The sequence below is a fragment of the Ailuropoda melanoleuca genome, chromosome 13 (assembly GCF_002007445.2).
Source record: "Ailuropoda melanoleuca isolate Jingjing chromosome 13, ASM200744v2, whole genome shotgun sequence".
In the NCBI taxonomy this organism is placed as follows: Eukaryota; Metazoa; Chordata; class Mammalia; order Carnivora; family Ursidae; genus Ailuropoda; species Ailuropoda melanoleuca.
The window spans coordinates 6,244,591-6,263,165 of NC_048230.1; the positions used below are offsets into that span (position 1 = coordinate 6,244,591).

The following is an 18,575-nucleotide window of genomic DNA, read 5'->3' on the forward strand; positions in this document are numbered from 1 at the left end:
TCGCGTTCTTCGCCGTGACCATGTTCTCTTTCCCAGCAAGGGCCTCCGGGGGCGGGGGGGGCGCTCAGCTTGCTCTGGTCACTCTAATGCGGCTCCAGGGCCATCTTCCTCCACGTCTGCCACGGTGACTCCCCTGGGTCACGGGCCTAAGTCCTCCCCTCAAGCTTGGTTTCGGACCAACCTGACAGCATGAGTCCTGCTAAGCCTGGGAGCATCAAGGGGGCTCCAGGTTGAGTGGCCCAGCCCCCCAACTTTCTGCCCTCTCTTTGTCTGCCCCTTCCTCTGACTATGGGATTCCAGGGGTGGGGAAGGGATTCACAGGTTGCCCAGGTCCAGCACCTGGAGAGGAGCCTGCTGTCCCTGTTGGCCATCAGGACAGGCAGGACCAGATCCCTTCACATCTCCACACAGCCCCTTGTGTGCTGGGTCTGCCTGGGCGACAGGCAGCTCCCCACTCAGTGGGTTTACGTGGCCTCCTGGGCCCACGGGGAAATCCCTCCCCAACACTGGGAATTTGTTGTCCTGGATCTCTGTTCCCTCCATCTTCCTAATGTGCCTTTTTCCTTCCCAATTTAGTTGCCAGATTCTGTGAATAAAAATACAGGATGCCCGATTAAATTTGAATTTCAGATAATTTTTCAGTTTAAATATGTCCCACACAATACTTAAAAATTATTCATTCCATATCTGAAGTTCACATTTAACTGGGCATCTTGCATTTTATCTGGCGACCCTATTCTCAACCCTTTCCAGGACCCTTCTGCTGCCAGGCAGGTGTCTTCAATTCCCGAGTGCTTGCCTTGCACCCCAGTTTTGGAAATAGATTCCTTCTTAGTTTGCCTTTTTTTTCTTTTTTTTTTTTTTGAGACTGGTTCTGCCTTCCCCACCCAGCCATCTGGAAGCAACCATTGGCCTTTCCAGAAGCTGTTAGCCCCCTTGAGCGTCTGTCTGCACACGTCCATCTTGCCTCTGTGTATCTCTGTCCAAATTTCACCAGACAGAAGGACACCAGACATTGGGTTAGGCTCCACCCTAACCCAGGATGACCTCATCTTAAGATGCTTGTATCTGTAAACAGCCTATTTCCTAATAAAGCTACATTCACAGGTACCAGGGCTTAGGACTGCTGCATCTTTTAGGGGGACACAACTCCACTCCATTTGCTCTTCTGGAGAGAGGGGGAAGCAAGCACTGCTGTGTGTACTGGTCGTGCCCTCCGCCCGGGTCCCTGCTCAGCTGTCCTGGAGAACCATTCCTGACAGTCTTCAGACAACATCAGCCCTACGCCCCCTAGAGGTCACACAGTTCCTGCAAAGGGCTTGTCCGATCCCAAACTCACTAGGCCCTCACATTTAGAGTCTTTTAAAAAAAAATTTTTTTTAAGATTTTATTTATTCATTTGAGAGAGAGAGAGAGACAGCATGAGCAGGGGGCAGGGGCAGAGGGAGAAGCAGACTCCCCGGTGAGCAGGGAGCCTGACATGGGGCTTGATCCCAGGACCCCTGGATCATGATCTGAGCCGAAGGCAGATGCCCAACCATCTGAGTCACCCAGGCGCCCCCATTTAGAACCTTTTAGAGTGGTCTGGGCCCAGACCAAAGTCTCCTGAAGAGGTAAAAAATATCTGGGTCTGAAATCACTCAACCAACCAATTTAGGCACTAGGGGTTGGTATAGAAAAGACAGCAGAGGTGTACGTCCTCATGGGGGAAGGGCAGCCATAGCTGACTCCCAGGCGATGAGCTGCACCTGGGAAAGGTCTGGAGGCGCTGCAGGATCAGGGGCAAGGGAATTGAGGGCAGTTGGGGATCAGGGACGGCAACCCTGAGGAAGGGGTATTTTAGAGGAGCCCTGGAAGATTGCAGGATCCAGGAACCACATGTGGGGGAGGCGGGTAGAAAGCACAGCCCTTGCAGGGTACTCCGGCTGGAAGGTGGGACTGGTGAGGCACTGCAGAGCCTGGGGGGGGTCAAGGGTGGATCTTGTCAATCTGTGAACCAATGGTTTCATTACCACCTGACAGATACACGGTGTAGGCCCAGGGGCAGCACTTGGACACTGAGCAAAACAGATCTGCTCTCTTCACCCTCAGGGCACGGGGGCCTCCAGCATGTGAGAATGGGAGGTTCTCAATCCTGGCTGCATATTGGAATAACCTGGGGGAGTTGAAAACCCCACAGATAGAGGCCCCAGCCCAACAGTTTGGATTCAGGGGATAAGGCGTGGGCTGGACACCAGCGTTTTTCCAAAGCCCCACCAGGTGATTCTAGCATGTAGGCAGGTGTGAGGGTCACTGGTATGTAATCCCCTCTCCTCCCCAGAGATCATTTGAGGAGTCAGTTGAGGCCAGGAGGAGGAAGTGGAGGCCAGGTGAGGGAGACTGGGGGGAACATGGGGAGGGAATAGCAGGTGAAGAGACCTAGCGAGCAGAGCGCAGGGCCGCCTCGACTACAGAAGGATCTTAAGCCGGGGAGTGGGCTGCTCAGAGCCCAGTTTCAGAGGGTAGCGGCGGGACTAGGCAGCAGCCTGAGAGAGGAAGAGCGAGATGAAGGCAGCCGGGACTCAGGTAAGACCTGGGTTATTTGTTGTTATTTGCTGAGTGGGATGACGAGGTGGAATTGCCAGATGTCCGTGGTCGTTTGGGCAAGGGAGCCAGGATCCTCACAGCCTGGCCGGGAGGGTCTACTCCAGCCAACCTCTCTCCAGAAAATGACTAAGCTACGCGCAAAGGTGGGCAAAGCTAGTCCCGCAGCTCCTCACTTTCACGCCGCCGGCCCGGGGCCCTCCGGCGGCAGGTGCAAGGCCAGCCACTGCCGGCAGCCCGGAGACCTGCGGCCAGCAGGGGGCGCTCGCTGCAGGATGAGGCGGGCTCTCGTTGGGTCTGGCCAGCTCGCCAGCGGCGGCGGCCCTCTGTTTTTCCAGCCCTGGGGAAGCGGGATTTGGCATCATCTCTCCCCGTCGCTGTGCCTAATGCAGTGCGCGGCCCGCAGGAGGCAACAGCGACGTAGTGCCTGTCGGCTTCCGTGCGCTTGGGGCTTACCGTGTGCCACGCAGCGTGCCAAGTGATTGGTGCGCTCTGGGGCATGGAATCCTCCCCGCCACCGCGAGGGGGGGTGTGGTAGTGTGAGCCCCATTTTACAGATGAGGAAACTGAGCCACCACAGGTGACCTAACTCGCCACAACTCACCCAGGGTTCACACCCAGGCAGCTGGTAAGGGGAAAGAGTCCTCCCAGAGCGGGACTCCACTGACTAGCCCGAGGAGTGGGTTGCTCAGAGCAGGGAGGCGTCGCTTCAGGCTGGAAGGGCTTCGGGGAGAAAGGATAGGTGCGGAGCCCTAGAGCCGGCGCCAGCTCTTCGGAGCAGAGGGGCTGTGAAGGGCGCCGTGGGAGCAGGTGCACGGAGGTGGCAGCTTGTATATGGAAGGATGCTCGTCTCCCTGCGGCTCCACCGGGCTAGCCGGGCCCTACCTTACAGTGAGCTGACGGTCACTGATGCTGCAAGCCCCGTAGGGCACAGTTATGGCCTCGAGGGCCAGGAAGTCGGCTTCAAACCATTCCTTCCAGAAACTAACCAGATGGGTGGGCTGGGGCTGCAGGAAGTTCCCCTCACTCTCCTGCCATCCCTGGTGTGGCCCTCACTTTCTCTCCCAGCTCCTTGATAATGGGTTCTGACTTGGGCTCCATGACACTGGTGTGGTCTCTGGGTTAAAAAAAAAAAAAATACTAGAGCCCCTCAAAGGCCCAAACCCAGAGGGCAAAGGCGCTGAAGTCTGAGCACACTTTCTCCAGCCTGTGTGATGGCACTAAGCCCTGGAGAGCCTGTGAAATCCTCATCCCTGCATTCTAGCCCCACTGGCCTTTCTGCCCGGGCTCGGCTTTCCTAGCTTACCCAGCCCAGCGGGCTACCCCTGGACCGAGAGCTGGCATCTGCTGGCCCCTGGCACAGTCTGGGCCAGACCTCAGTACCCCGGCCTGCAAAGTTGTGGGTGGGAGTGTGTTTCGGCAGAGTGAGGGGAGAGGCATGTTGTGAATGTCCACTGCGGAGGCAGTCAGGGCTGGAAGGAGATGGGGAGAGCATCGAGTCCAACCTGTCCTAGCAGAGACCCCTCAAGATGAGTCTGATTTTTGAGGCTGGGGTGGAGGCAAAGGACATGCACCTCCTATCTCTCTGAGTCTCGGCAGGATCCAGCCCCAGGGCTGAGCGCCCATCAGTGTTTATACTCAGAGTCACAGTCAGTGAATGACGGGAGTGGTCAAGGCTCCAAAGACAGCCACCGTGGATTTACTTCCTCCCTGAGCGCAGGCCTCTCCCTATAGAGGTGGAGTTGATTTCCCCTCCCCCCCAACTTTGGGCTGGCCCTATGACTACTTTGATCAATCCGTGTAAAAACGCATCATTTGTGGCAGAAGTGGTATCCTGGGGCTTCTCAGCGCTAGCCCTACGAGGCTGCAAGGAAACTTCGGTCTCCTTCCTCTCCGATGCCCCCTCTTGGGTGCCCCCCGCCCCCTGTGCTGCCGTGCTATGAGGAAGCCCAAGCAGCCACATGGTGGACAGAGGTCCAACCCAGCAGCTCCAGCTGAGTGCTTGTCATGGGAGGGAGGCCACCGCGGGCCTTCCAGCCATCCCAGCACCGATCTAATCACAGAGACACACGACTGCCCGGCCAGCCCCCAGAACCCGAAAAGGGTCTTATTTTCAGCCTCCTGTGTTGAGGTAGGTGAGTACACAGCGGGTCTTCGGGAAGTTGTGCTCTCTCAGGCCCCTTCTCACAGGATCCATCTTCCCCGAAAGGCATCCACTCAAGCATCTTGGGGAATGACTCGGTCCGCCAGTCCTCTGATCTCCCCCAGGCAGATCTCTAATGTGCAGGAGCCCCACAGAGGAGCCGGGGTGTCCCTGACAGCAGGCTCACCTTCAGGGAAAGAACGGGTCCCAGGGGCCGGAGCTGCCTGGCCGGTGGTACTCACTACGGCTCCTTTCTCGTTTTAGGGCTTCTGAGGGGGCCTGCTTTTTTGTTCTCAGCCCATGACCCACCTGTGAGCCCTCCTGGCTCCTTTAAAGTCCACAGGCCCCTTGAAACCTCCTGTTGAGCGAATGTTCCACTAACACATGGAGGAGTCAGGGAAAGGGAATTGAACTAACCCCCGAGAAGGTGAAGAAAGAAAGAGGAAAAGATCCAACCCCACTAACCCTAAGTATGAAAAGCAGCCTTAATTGAAATGTCTACACGTGTGGCCTTATACTCTCTAAAAAGGTTTCAAGTCGTGTTGACTTTTTCTATTAACGGCAGCCTTAAATTTAGAGCTTTCGTGCTGGCAAAGGGAGCAGGAAACCTGACCCAGGGGAAGTGTCAGGTTGCTGTGAAGGAGAGATGAAGTGACATCTCACCCCCTGCTGACTTTAGCACTGAATAACGAAGAGGGTGTTCGAATTTTAATTAACGCAGGCCTCTGAACTCTTCCATTTTGTAACTAAGGAAACAGGTTAACTACCCACTGAGGGGACCCTGGGCATGGTCCCTCCCACATTCATCCAGCATCTTACAAGTTGTAACTCCTCCATGAAAATAACCGCCAGCCCACACACCGAGAACCCACAGCCCTACTTGTATGTAACCTGTTGGATCAATGAACTGTCTCTGCTAGGTAACAAGCCCCCGTCAGAACGTGGTGGCTTGCAACAGGAGCCGGTCATCATTTTCACCATTCTGTGGCTCGGGTGGCAGTTTCTCTGCTGGGTGTGCACGGAGCTGCATTCAGCTGAAGGGTCAGCTGGGCTGAAGGTCCAAGATGGCCACACTGATATTGTAGCAGGGGGTGCTGGCTTTCAGCGGGGAGACCTGTCATGGCCTCTCCTACTCCATCAGCTAGACTGCCTTCCTTCCACGGTGGGCTCTACGATATCCCAGGAGGAAGCTGCGAGGTCTCTTGAGACCCAGGCTTGGGTATTTACTCAACATCACTTTTGCCATGTTCTACTACAAGTCAAGGCAAGCCAGATGGCCTGCCCATGTCCAAAGGGGGTGGGACATAGACTCTGCCTCTGGAAAGGGAAAGCAGCAAAGAATGGGAGACTTCATTTAATCTATCATGCCCGTCTATTTAAAATTACAACCCTCCCTCCCACCTCCAGAACATTCTATCCCTCTTCCCTGCTGATTTTTCTCCCTAGTACTTATTCCCATCTGATATAGTATATGGTTTGCTTATTTAAGAATAGAAGCTCCATGAGGGCAGAGGGCTGTGCTGCTTAGTTCCTGCAATAGCTCCAGCACCAAGAACAGGGTCTAGCACATAGTAGGTGCTCAGTGAGGATTTGTTAAAGGAATGAATGACGGGATGCCCTTACTGTTGTGCTATATGGAGGTGGGGATGACCTGATCTTTGCCGCTAAGGAGCTCTGTGTTTCTGGAACCAGCTCTCAACCTTTTGGTTAAGTTTCACAGCATCTCTGCCAATGCAAGAGCTCAGTCTTAAAAGTGGTACATAAGTTTAGAAAACAGAAGTTAGACCATGTCCTTATGGATGCTCGCTCCTGGAAGGAGACAAAACCAGGCTACTATGCCTGCCGGCTAAGAAGTGGATCTGGACAGACCCACGGTGGCCCCACCAAGGAGCAACCCCAGGCCAGCCCAGGGTTGGCTGTGACTCAGAGTAGGGGGTGAGATAGGGGGTTAGGTTTTTTTGTTTTTAAGGTGCTTTTATAAACCAGACTTTACTTTTTAGAGCAGTTTTAGATCCACGGCAAAAGTGAGTGAGGGTTCCTGTATTACCCCCTCCCCCATGCACAGGTTCCCTCACGATCAACATCTCGCACCAGAGTTGATAAAGTGATCCACTTCTAAGGACATGGGAAACGCTCACCCTACAGCGGTAAGTGAGAAAAACCAGGACACCATGAAATCTACAAATGTGAAAATAGGAGTCTGACTCTTCTGGGTTCTATATACTTGATTGCATCCAATTCACCAATTAAAAAGCTATTTTATGGGGCTCCTGGGTGGCACAGCCATTAAGCGTCTGCCTTCGGCTCAGGGCGTGATCCCGGCGTTATAGGATCGAGCCCCACATCAGGCTCCTCTGCTGTGAGCCTGCTTCTTCCTCTCCCACTCCCCCTGCTTGTGTTCCCTCTCTCGCTGGCTGTCTCAATCTCTGTCGAATAAATAAATAAAATCTTTTTTAAAAAAAAGCTATTTTATGTGCCATTAAAAAGGAAAAAAATACTACCAATTAATTATAAGACTCTATCAACTAATCAGTTGTCATACTAATTTCTAATTTGTTAAAATGTGCGAAAAAAACCTGCATCTGAGAATAAGTAAATTACGGTGTGTACTATACACACAAGCATGTGGGCCCTGTGCTTCTCTCTGGTGGTGACTACAGATCCTTTATACTCTTCACTTGATGCTTTTAAACACTTTACTGCTTCTTCAACAAATGGTGTTGGGAACGCTGGATGCTTCCTTATGCCACATTAACTCAAAATGGATTAAAGACCTAAACACATGACCTGAATTGATCTAGCTCTTGGGGAAAAAAAAACAGGGGAAAAGCTTCATGACATCAGAGCTGGCAATGACTTCTCAGATATGATACCAAAGCACAGGCAATGAAAACAAAAACGGACCAACGGGAATGACTATACCAAACTTAAAACTTCTGCACCATAAAGGAAACAATCAACAGAGTGACAAATCAACCTACAGAATGGGAGAAAATATTAGTCAACCATGTATCTGATAAGAGGTTAATATCTAGGATATACAAAGAACTCCTACAACCCATCAATTAAAAGATAAAAATAACCAGAATACAAAGAACTCCTACAACCCATCAATTAAAAAATAAAAATAACCAGAATAAAAAAATTGGCAAAGGACTTGAATAGACATTTCTTCAAAGAAGATACACAAACATGCCACCAGCATATGAAAATATGCTCAACATCACAATCAGGAAAATGCAAACCTGACCACAATGAGACACTACGTACGACATACCCATCAGGATGACCAGTATTTAAAAAAATAATACTGGGGGCGCCTGGGTGGCACAGCGGTTAAGCGTCTGCCTTCGGCTCAGGGCGTGATCCCGGCGTTATGGGATCGAGCCCCACATCAGGCTCCTCCGCTATGAGCCTGCTTCTTCCTCTCCCACTCCCCCTGTTTGTGTTCCCTCTCTCGCTGGCTGTCTCTATCTCTGTCCAATAAATAAATAAAATCTTTAAAAAAAAAAAAGATTTAAAAAAAATAGTACTGGCACAGATGTGAAGAAATTTGAACCCTTGTGCATTACTGGTGGGAATGTAACACCGTGAAGCCACTATGGAAAACAGTATGGAGTTTCCTTGGAAAAATTAAAAATAGAATTACCATAGGATCCAGCAAGCTCACTTCTAGTTTATATATCCAAAAGAATTGAAGACCTATTTGCAAACCCGTGTCCACTGAAGCACAATTCACAAAAGCAAAGAGGTCAAAGTAAACTACATGTTCGTTGAGGGATGAACGGATTAAAAAAAATACAACGAAATATCGAGCTTTAAAAAAAAAAAAAAAAGGAAATCATGTCATGTGACAACATGGGTAAAACTTGAACCCATTATGCTAAGTGAAATAAGCCAGGAACGAAAAGACAAATACTGCAGGACTGCACCTGGGAGAGCTACCCTGAGCAGCTTCTCTCTGAAACACAGTACCTAGAATGGTGGTTGCCAGGGGCTGGGCCGAGGCTGGGGGAAGGGGAGTCACTGTTCAGTGAGTGGGTAGGGTTTCCATAAAACTTCCATTTGTTGCACAACGACGTCCAAAGAGTAGACACTACATTTTTAAATGGTCAAGATGGTAAATTGTATGTTTTTTAGCACACACAAAAACAGCTTTCCTAGGTTTCCCCAAATCGCCACAATCTATACTTTTTAAAAAGTTCTATAAATAAGCAAGAATGACTTTGGCAATGGCGGTGGTGGGGTGAGCAATGGGAATGACTACACCAAACTTAAAACTTGACGTTAGCCTGATTTGTGCCCCCCCCCCCGGGGGGGCTGGCTTGCGGGAGGGCTGGAGGCTGGCAGTTGGCCCAGTCCTGCCCTGGGAAAAGGGCTCTTCTCCCACCCACCTCTCCCGAACAGGCCAAACGAGGACAGAGGGGCCTAATTCCCTTTTTTTCTTTTAATTTAAACAAAACGCAAGATCTACAAAAAAGTATATAGTATCATAATAAGCACCCATATACCCACCATTTCAGCTTCTTGGCTTTTCATAGAACAGAAACCAAACATCACCAACAAAGTTCCTTTTGTCCCCTATCCCCAGCCAGTCTCCTTTATATTTTACTCTTACCTACTTTGTACGCCTTTCCCTTTAATAAATGGTTAGTATTGTCCTATATCCTGCTTTTTAAAATCACATGTGCTTCTGCGCACTACCCACGCTGACCATCATTCCTTTGAATCTAGGTCATTCCTTTTAATAAGTGACCCACTGTTCCACGGCACAGCTTCCTCCGTCCAGGTGGCCTCCCGTTGTTCACTCCCATGAGCACTGTCGCCACGAATATCCCTGGGGGCATCTCGTGGTGCGTCCCCGTCGGTTCCTCCGGGGCAAGGCCATCTCGTCTAAACAGATATTTACGCGGAGTCTCCCGTGCCAGGGTGGAAGGGCAAGGGCGGAGCGTGAACAGGCCGGGGAGGTTTTCCTCGCGCAGGCCGCCGCTCCTGCGGGGTCAGCGAGGGAAGGTCCTCTCCCCTCGCCCCGGGAGCCTGGCCCTCCTCCCTCCCGGCTCCCTGCACGTTTCTCCAAGGCCAGTCCCGTCCATGCCTGCACCGCCCTTCTTGCCCCCTCGGCTCCCGGTGGGCGCGGCCCGAACCCCCGCCGCTGCCCGCGTAACCTGCAGACCGCACGGAAAAGACCCGGCCAAGGTCACATGGCGGCGCGCAGACGCCCGGCCCTGGCTCGCTCGCGGCCGCGGTCTCCGCCTCCGCTCGCGTCGTGGCAGGCGCCGGTCGTGGTTTTTCTCCGTCTGGACTCCCGGCCCCGCCGTCGCAGCCGCCCCTAGCGAATCCACGGCGGGCCTCTGCCGGGTTCTCCCGGAGACCCGGGAGGAGGGCGGGGCCGGGCCGGCGTGCCGCGAGTTCGGGTCCAGCCTCAGGCAGAAAGCGGGCGCCGGGCCTCGGCCCTGGGCCCGCCCTGAACCCGCCAGGGCGTCGGGCAGAGCGGGGTCTCAGAAGGCGGGTCTGGAGGGGCGGGCGGGGGCGGGGCCGGAGGCGGGGCGCCGCCCTTCCCGCGCCTGCGCCGCCTACCCTCCACTGAGAGCTTCCACCGCTCGCTCGGCTGTCAGGCGCGGTGGCCAAGTGGTAAGGCGTCGGTCTCGTAAACCGAAGATCGCGGGTTCGAACCCCGTCCGTGCCTGGGGCTCGAGGTCGGGGCTCAGCTGTGGGGCTCTGTGGTCCTCGCCTGCTCCGTCCCTTAACTGCGAGGCATTTTTTACTTTTCAGCTTCCGTTCGGCCGTCCTCGGGCCTTCCCCTCCCCCAGGCTGCGCAGTCAGGAGCGCAGGCCGGCCCAGAGCGCCGCGGCTCACTGGAGCGCGCGGTCCCCTCCACGCCGACGCTTCGCTGTCAGGACCGGCGTTTCGTGCCCCCGCCCCGCGCAGCCCCCTTGCCCTGCAGCACGACGCCGGCCGAGACGCTTCTGGGATCCCTGTGATAGCGGTGGGGACACCGAGGCCCCAGGGGAAGGGCCCACGCTAGGCAGTGATGTCGCCAGCGGGGGAGGGGCGCTCTGGTGTCTCTGGGTTTGCGTGTCTTAAGGGTGGGAGAACTTTCCAGAAAGGACGTTGGAATTTCTGGAGCAGTGTTTTCTGGTTTCTGTGTGTTCCATGAAAGGTGAGTTATCCACCGGTGCTTACCTCCTGCTTTCTTGTTTAGGAAGCCAGCACATCGCTCAACAGGTGGGCGCTTAGTCCTTTCCCAGCCCTTGGGAACTGACCGTTTGAGTCTGGTGCCTGCCTTTGTGATCCTCTCAACCTGGCCCCTAGCCGGTTATGACATTCCCCTATTCATCTCAAGGATAAACAGTCCAATTTAATATTATGTGCTGTTGAGGACCTCTCATTCCCGAATCACTCTAGTCCGTCTGAACCCTTCTTTAATTGTGATCCTCAGCACTGAAAATACTACTCCAGAGATAGTTTCATGACTGGAACTTCGCCTCCCTCATTCTGCATCCCATACCTCTATGAATGTGACCCCAAATCACATTACCTTTTCAGAGGCCCCACAGCACAGTTGACCATGGGGAGGTTCAGGTGGGTTGAATGTCAGCAGAGCCTCTGAGGTAATGTCTAGAGTTATCAGAAGACAGGATGTAGGGCTCTGGGAGCAGGGATATAGTGATCTTTTCCCTAAGATGCCAATAAATGGAAGAAATGCTCTTGGCTTTTGAAAGGAATGCTGAGCTAGGGACTCAGTGTTATCATGGAATTATTAGTAAATGCAAATTGAGACAGATCCCGGATATTCAGAAATAGGAAGAGGAAAGGTCCCAAATTACTGGATATTGCCTTGAATCTTATCCCTTAAATTGGATTTGTGATGAGAAGAAACTCCAAGATTAGACATTGGGTTTTCTGTAGTCACTGGAGTGGAGAATTTCACCCTTGCAGGTGCGGGCAATGAACCAAGCCAAAATCAATAAAAGAGGGTCAAGGTTCAGAAGAAGTCAACATACAGATGTTGGAAGAAACATGGGCCCCTAAAGGTAAAGGGACAGAGGCAAGAGTCAAGTATGGATCCCAGGTTAAGGTGGGTGAGGGGAGATGGAAGTGAAGGAAGGGCAGATCCAAGTACCAGGGTGAGCATGGGAGCAGAGGTCTTGTGGTTACCTTGAAGGCCCACAGGTATCTACACCACCTCTGTGGGCTGCAGATAAGTCATTGGCTTAAAGCATGAGGGCCGAGGCAGAAAGAGATACCTATGTTGAGTTTATGGCGTGACCTCTATTAAATCACTGACATACCCTAGACTTCAACTTCCTTCGTTGCAAAATTGTAAATTTGAAAGAGATGTTTCCTAAATACCTCGTGGCCTGAAATACGGTTTCTGCCTGAGAGCCCGGACCTTGCAGAAGCAAGGGGACCTCAAGCTGTCCCACCCATCTTTCTCATGGCTGCCAAGGTGGTGGAAAATAGTAGTCCCTTTCCCAGTAGGGTTGGTCATCATGACCTCATGAGGAGATCTAGCTGACTCTGGCTCCCCCATCCAGAGAGTTACAGTCAGTCCCCCCTGATGGGCAGGACGAGAGCTGCAAAGGCCTCCGTTCCTGATACACTTTAGTCTGTCTGTCCCCTTCTTTAATGGTGACAAGCAGCACAGAAGAGACTAGTCCAGAGACAGTTTCATTGCCTTCCAGTTTCGCCTTGCTCAGACCTCCTCCTATATCCTCCCCCCAGGGTCTAGAACAGAACACAGGGCCTCTGGCTCTCTCCACTTTGAGAGGCATGTAGGCAGACGGCCATTTGTGGGCAGTTAAAACTTCCAGGATATTTTTAAAAATATACACTGCTTTAGGTCAGGCCTCTTCCTTCCTGTATGTGAATATTATTTAACTTAAAAGCAGAATTTGGCAAGTATGTCTATTTTGCCTTCTGCTGTCAGTTTGAATCCAATATTCTAACCTAGAGAGATAAATTTTTACATCTTTTGCTGTACAATAAAGCACAGATTCAAAAGCCACACACGTCAGGTCAATGTCTTAACGAATTATAAGAAGAATACCTCTCAGGTCAGAGAATGTTGCCAGGCACCCCAGAAACCTCTTTTTTGTGCCCTCCCTCAATCACAGCCCCCCACAGCCAGAAGTCACCATACTCCCTACTTGTATAGTACTCACTTCCTTGCATTTTTACCCATCACCTAGCTGTGCGTCTTTATACCCTATAGTTTAACTTTGTTCATCTTTAAAATTGATATATCTCTTAAGCTCTTTCTTCTTTTCAATCACTAGTATTATCTTCCTCCCCTTTCGTTTCCTTAAAATGTATCAGAGGAGGAAGCTGGCCTGTTTGACTTGAAGGGTTTCCCATAGTCTGGACTTTGCTAGCTGCAAACTTTTGGTGCCATTAAACACGCCCCTCCGTCCTTGGTGTGTCCTGCAAATTATCAGCCACATCCAGACACTGGATCAGAGTCAGGTTCCAGCTCTTTGGCAAGACTCAGGTATCACCTGTTCTGAGACACCTCGGATTCTCCCAGGTAATAAGTGACTCAGCTGCTTGTCTGGGACCTCTCTGCATACCTCACACCATGGCTGGGAGGCCCCTTAGGGCTGGTCCAGTGTCTCACTCCTATCTTGGTTTTTAGCACCTGGGACAGAGATGGAGCCCCGGCATAAGAGAGGTCCCTATTTGGAGAGTTGGGGAAGTCTTCCCTGAAGGGTGACAGTTGTGGCTGGGCTCTGGAGGATGAATAGGAGTTTGCCAGAGCACTGCAAGATCATGGGTATTTCTGTCCTTGTTCAATCATCTTTGACACTCACATACCATGATTTAGGCTGAAGCTAACCAGGCAGGGGTAGGTACTTTTCTTTCCCTTGTGGCCCCCCTAACCTTGCACATAAAATGAAATTGCAAATTAAGAAACAAAAGCGGAGTATTTATAAGCAAACACTTGTCCAGCCCCATTCTTGGAGACAGAGGTTACCGATGTGGGATCACAGACCGATGGGAATGCAAATGACATCCATTCCTGTTATTTTATAGCCACAGAAGCAGGTAGAGAGAGGGCAGTGATTTGCTCGAGGTCATCCAGAAAGCTTTACCTTTATACGACAGATGAGGCTCTTCGACAGAATGAGCACGAATCCGTTTGGAAACGTCATCTCCATTATTACCTGACCCGTACCCAGGAGATGGCCTGTCTCTTTGCCGGCCTGTGAGCCAAGCCGGTACTGTAACCTGTCTAATATTCACCCCCATCAATAGGAAAAGCACATAGGGACAAAATCAGAGGCTTGACCAGACCACTCAGGCTGTAGAGGCAGGAGAAGGACACCAACCCACACTGCCAATGGCTGGAATCCCCAGGAGACTGACTACTAGCTCTTCTGGACCAAGGGCTCTAACATTGTCCAGGCACTTAGCTTTGATAGCCTTTCAGAGAGCCCTGGGGGGGACGGCTGGGACTCCGGGCCAGTAGGGCTCCTTGTATAACCTGACTTCCCACCCTCTCCGCTTCACTCCTCGGGTCACGTTCAGAAGGTATAACCCAAGCAGAGTGTCCGACCACCTGCCTCTGCCCTACCCCATCATGTGGGAAAACCGAATCCAGCTTGAAGCACTGCCTTGGCATTGCTGCCATGTTATTATACCTGGAAAGAATTGACTCCTTTCTGGGGAATCTCCCCTTCTGCTGCTGCTCGTGGGCAAGCGTTGTGTCTTCTCAAGTGACCTAGATAGATAAAGGGGCTCTTTATATGTTGGCTGAATGAATGAAAGTCAACAACATTAAAAAAAGAAAAAAGAAAAAAGTTAAGGAATAGGCAAGCTGGGAGAAACCCCAGGAAAAAATCCCACTCCAGTTCTGTTAGTGATGACAGAGGCCCAGGGGCAGAGAATAACTGATCGAAGGTGGCACAGGCACAAGGAACTGAAACAGGCCCCAGATGTTGACAGGCCCAGTGATCCCCAGGGTGGCTTCTCCCCAGTAAGGATTTGATGCCCAGCCTGTCTTTCTCCTGACCTCTGGTGCTCTCCCCTCTGGCCAAGCCCTCTGGGCTGGAAAACAAAATGCATGGAGATTGCCGTCTGAACGAAATAGGCTGTGCCTTGTGTCGGAGCTCTTTCTGACTGATGGCAGGAAGCCGGAAAGAAGCCAGTGCTGTCGGGACTGTGGACGTCACATCTGATAGGCTGGATGGTCCAGAGGAGGAAGCTGAGCGGAAAGAACGCAGCACAGAGTGACCTTGGGTAAATCATTTCCTCTCTGCTAGCCCAGTTTCTGTATCAGTAAATTGGGGTTTTCCCCCCGGTCCTGCCACGTCACAGCACTTTATGTGCTGCTGGGGACCCGGCCGGGGTTCATGCGTTCGTGTTCTCAGCAGAGAATCAGCACTGTAACGTGAGGTGGGTAGTAAATACCTTGCCTGGTTTGGGCATTGGAGGCCTCGGTCAATGTTGGCCCTCCTGCCCCTGGGGGATGTCGTCACCCTTTGAGAGGAAACTGGGGAAATCAGTAAGTGTTGGGTGGAGTGGCTCTGTGTGGCTCAGCCCCAGGGGGCCCCTGGGGAGGGTTTGGGTCAGTCAAGCCCATCCAATAATAGCAAAGCCGGGTTCTCAGGGCAGTGTAGGCAGGACTGAAAGGCATTCGGCAAATATTTACTGAGTGTGCATAACGTGCCAGGCACTGGACACAGTAATGTATGAAAGAGACAGAAATTCCTACCCCGTGGAGCTTACATTCTGGAAGTTGGAGGCAAAGATCAGCAGGGAGACAGAACATATACTCAAATGAGCAAAATATGTGGCACATTAGAGGGAAAAGGGCTATGGGAAGGGGAAAAAGCTAGGTTGGGGAATAATGTGTGATGGGGAAGGGGGCTGCGGTTTAAAATAGGGCAGTAAGGAAGACCTTGGGAAGAATCTAGAATGGGAAGGAGGGAGAGAACAAGGTCAGTGTCTCCAGCTCTATAGATTTTGCCCGCAAGGCGGTTTGATCCCGCCCAGCCACGGAGATCGTGCTCAGGAGTCTGTCAGAGTCCGGGACCTTAAGATTGTCCACGTCACATCACGCCCTCCCCTCGCCATGCCCCTCAAGGGCTCTGAGGCTGGCTTGCTAAAGAGCCCGACTCCTAGGGGTCGTTTGCTTGGGGGGGGGAGGTGCAAAAAGGGTGGAAACACCAAACAGACCTGGAGAGGCTGACTACACTGGGAGAAGAGCAAAGGTGGTGTGAGTGGCCTCGGATGCTGGACTTTTCTGAGCTGTTTCCCCAGAGCAGCTGATGGAAAGTGCACCAGACCAAGGAGGAATTGGGCAGAGAGGGGCTGGTCTCAGGCCTGTACTTACTGTAGTGACCCTGACAAGTAATCTCACCTGCAAAATATGGGCAATAATAATACCCATCTGAGTGTCAGTGTGAGAACGTAGGGAGGAGCACAGGGTCTCGGCACCTAGAAATTTCTCACTGAGAGCTCTCTCATCTTGGCACATTCTCGAAGGCGGTATTTTTCAAATTGCAGGAGGTAACCATGAATGGATTGTGAAAGAAATTTTAACAGCTTGTGAGCAGAGTTTTTTTAAGTGGAACAGAAAAGGATAACAAAATTGTTTCAAGTGCATAAGAATTGTTTCATGCGACATTTTATATACATACGTAGGTATAGATATTTCCTACCACGGGGCATGACTGGAAGTTTGAAAAGCGCTGCCTTTAGACAGTGTTTCTGTAAAGATGGTTGGAAGGGATGTTTTTCTAACTTACTAACTTGCATGCCGCTGTCCCTGTTTGGGCCGTATCAGATACCACTTGTAAGAGTCTAGAGTGAATACTTGACTGTAAGCTGGCTCACTTTAACCATCTTCTGCCTCGTTGTGACAACAATATTCATGACATTGACATTGAAAAATACACATCACATTTTTTTTCAACCTGAAACCGTCTCACACACACGAGCGCCAGGTTTGGGGCCACCAGTGCGTTGCAGTGAAAGCCCTCAATCCAAATACAGCTTGGAGGAACTGCGAGATGCAGACCAGCCCCGGCCCACTGCCCAGCTTCCCCAGTCCTTGGGTTGACCCTCCCACCGTGGCCCCCTCAAGGACAGCCCCTGTCTGCTTGTGGACTGGCTCAGGATCTTTTTGGGGGATGTCACCCCCAGTGGAGGAGGCCAGGGCCCAGCATCTAACTTGGTCTTGTGAGCTTCGCCAACTCCCAGCTCCGCAGAATCTCCTTTCTAGTCCAGCTTTGATTCCATTGATGGGATTAGGTGCCCCCCATGGCCATGCGCTTTGATGTGGTCAGGGGGTAGCAGGGAGATTTCAAGCTCAGGGAGCAAATCTTAATCTTCTGCAGGCTTCTCTGGGATCAGCGCTGGGGTAAACCCATTACATCTGTGCCCTTTCATCCCCCCAGGGCACCGGCTCCTCCAGGCTCCTCCAGGCTCCGAGATCCAAGGGGTTTGTTAGATTTAGAGACAGCAATAAAAGGGGAAGAAAAAGCAAAGCATGAACCCCAGGCCCCCTCTAGCACGAGCAGCATCACCAGCAATGTCAGGGCATCTTCCTCTTTCTTCCCTTCTAATCCTAGGCTCCCACAAAATGGGGATTACAGATGCTTGGGGCCAGCGGCTCACCCTTCCCCAGCACTGGGCGCCTCTGCCTGGGCCTGGCCGCCATCTGCCCTCCATCCCTCCTGGCAGCACCTGCTCCCGCACATCTGTCCGTCCAGCCCATCTGTCCGTCCAGCCCTGGAATCTCCTGTGTTGGGGGAGCTGGCCAGTTGAGCAGATAAAGCACTCGATTTCCACTGCAGTGCGGTTTTAAGGCAGGTTTTGGGTTGGTGAGGCCAGGAAAGAGAAGACAGACACATGGCCAATATCTATATCAGGCCACAAACAGATATATCTCATGATTTTCTCTAAATTAAATCAGACTCCAAGGCTCCATCTGAAGAGAAGCAGGGGGGACTCAATCTCAGTGGTGATTTGGGCTTCTCCAGCACTCCCTCTGACTCCCTTCTCCATGTTCTCTGGAATCCTGGCCGTCTTGAGGATGGGCATCTTGGCAGAGGCCCATGGATGCCCCAGACGGCTCTCAATGAGACACGCAATTACTCCTCGACGTCCTGGTGTCTCCAGAGTGGGTCAGCAGGTCCCCACGAAGGGGATTCCACTGACTTCTGACCCCTCTCCAATCTTGGGAAAGCTCTCTCTGGGCCTCTCAGCTTTTCTCCACCACCCTTCCTCTCCACTGTCTCTGTCAAGAGCTCAGGTTTTCAGAAAGCACAGCCAGTAAAAACGGTGGTCTGCAGGCAACTGGGGCTGGAGCGGGCGGAGGGGGGCGAACGGGCAGAAAACACAAAATTAACATCTCCACAAAGCATGCTGCTGGTTACCGTGCTTGGCGCTTTCATTTATTATCTCGTTGGTTGGCCAACAAAGGCCGCAAGAAGCGCCTGGCCGGCTCCAGGTTCCAAACGCGGAGGTTGAGGCCGGCCGCAGGAGAGCTCCACCCGGGCGGGGACACGGCCTAGGAGCAGCGTGGCCGGCAGGGGGCTCTCCGCGCCGGCCTTCGCGGGAGGACGCGCCGGCAGCAGCTCGGACCGGTCAGAGGAGGAAAAGGGAAAATTACTGGAGCCCGGGGGCGGGAAGGGCTGCGTGCCTGGGAGGAAGGCACTCGAAACTGTCGAGTCGGGCCGTTCGCGTCCGGCCTCGACCCCCGGGGCGGCTCGGGCAGGCTGGGAGAGGGGCGCCCGGCCACCCCACCCCCCCCATGGCCCGGGTGTCTTCCAGCGGTGCCGTAGCCGGGAACGGGCGCCGCGGCCGGGGGCGGTGCCGCCGGGGGGCGGGCGGAGGGCGGGCC

The 18,575-nt window shown here is 52.6% G+C and overlaps 1 non-coding gene across 1 annotated transcript; it reads left to right on the top strand.

Annotated features, from left to right (window-relative positions):
- Positions 1–10,340: 10,340 nt before the first annotated feature.
- TRNAT-CGU lies at positions 10,341–10,412 on the top strand. The gene has a single exon. It is a non-coding gene; the product is annotated as a tRNA-Thr (tRNA).
- Positions 10,413–18,575: the final 8,163 nt, after the last annotated feature.